Source organism: Octopus bimaculoides, chromosome 10 (genome assembly GCF_046866305.1).
Source record: "Octopus bimaculoides isolate indiv1 chromosome 10, ASM4686630v1, whole genome shotgun sequence".
In the NCBI taxonomy this organism is placed as follows: domain Eukaryota; kingdom Metazoa; phylum Mollusca; class Cephalopoda; order Octopoda; family Octopodidae; genus Octopus; species Octopus bimaculoides.
The window spans coordinates 46,980,624-46,982,311 of NC_142937.1; the positions used below are offsets into that span (position 1 = coordinate 46,980,624).

At 38.9% G+C, this 1,688-nt stretch overlaps 1 non-coding gene across 1 annotated transcript; it reads left to right on the plus strand.

Annotated features, from left to right (window-relative positions):
- Window positions 1-1,616: 1,616 nt before the first annotated feature.
- Trnaq-cug (transfer RNA glutamine (anticodon CUG)) lies at window positions 1,617-1,688 on the plus strand. The gene has a single exon. It is a non-coding gene; the product is annotated as a tRNA-Gln (tRNA).

Below are 1,688 nucleotides of genomic sequence, written 5' to 3' on the forward strand. Positions count from 1 at the left end.
GCGGGCCCAAGATATCACACTGACGATGTGCCCATGTAATGCTTCAGTAGATGCATGTTGAACTAACATCGAACGTATGTTGAATTCATGCGATCTCAGTAATAAACCCGGGTTAGGCCGGATACGTTTCCTCTGTTGAAATTTCGACTGTAACTGAATACCCTCTCATTGCTTATAAACTCACATTTATTAAAGGTTATGCATAGTGTTAGACGAACTCTATAAATATATTCTGTAGAATAGTATATAAATCATACGAAGACACTATTAACATCAATAACCTAATAATTCCTACATTTTCTCATCTAAAATTCGAACTGGGGTACCTGATCGAGCAGTACATACTAAGTTGTTGCTAGAGAAGAAATATGGACAGCAGTCTTAGTGGGAGGGAGTGGTTTGTCGTTTACATTGACCCGGTTCTTGACTGGTACTTATTGAAAGGTGAAGTTGACCTCGGCAGTGTTTGGACTTAAAGCGTAAAGACCCAGAAGAAATAACTGTAAACATTTTGTCCCAGTGCGGTAACGATTCTGTCAGCTCGCCAGAGTAGAAACAATGGATCTTTTGGGTTTGACGGGCAACACTTGTTTTCTTAACGACCAAAAAGATCCGAAACAATTAGCAAACTTAAGTATGCATGCGACCTTTTGTCTTTTATTTGTTTCAATCATTGGACTGCGGCCATGCTGGAACACCGCCTTGAAAAATTTTAGTCGAAGAAATCGGCGTCAATACTTGTTTTAAAGTCTGGTACTTATTATGTCGATATATTTACGGGGACGTAAACAACTCAACACCGGTTGTCAAGGTACCTGAGTGGATACAAACACACAGATGCGCACACACACGCACGCACGCACACGCACGCTCACACACACACTAAGCGTTTTCGGTTGCCAATTTCACTTACAAAGCATTTGTCCGAAGTACCGCACAGTGGGACTGAACCCGAGACTACGTGGTTGCAAAGCAAACGTCTTAACTACACAACCATGACAACGCCTATGGCGGATTATTTAAAAGTTCCGATAAACGTGCATGTTAAAAACATTGAAGCTGTAAATTTTAAAATTACAAACCAGCGGGGATGTTCTATCGTCGTCGCTCGATATGCTAGAAATAGCAACCAAATCTCATTGGATAGTGTTGTCCTCGAAACACTAAGTATGAATAAATGATAGTCACGATTGGATTGCTTTGGATCACGGATCTGCAAAATAGCAACAACAATAACAATACATTTAGTGGGAAAGGGTAAACAGATAACGGGAACGAAATAAGAAAAATGTGGAAGAAAAGAAAACAAAGAAAGAGAAGAGAGAAAGAGAGAAAGAAAAAGAACTGCTGAAAGATAGAGAAATAGAAACAAAACAAAAAAATATATATGTAAATGGCTTCGTTGAACATGTAAACATTATCTCTGTTTATACTTTCAATCATTTTAGTCTCTGTATCTATCTGTCTGTCTCTTTTTATGCCTGTTTCTATAGCTATCTATCTCTTTCTTCTCTTTCGTTATTTTGTCTTATCTCTTTCAGTCAATAGTAACAGAAGCGTATAACTACTAGACAAGCCTTTGTTATATATTTTGTTTTTCTCAGCCGAGACAAGTTGGTTCTATGGTGTAATGGTGAGCACTCTGGACTCTGAATCCAGCGATCCGAGTTCGAGTCTCGGTAGAACCT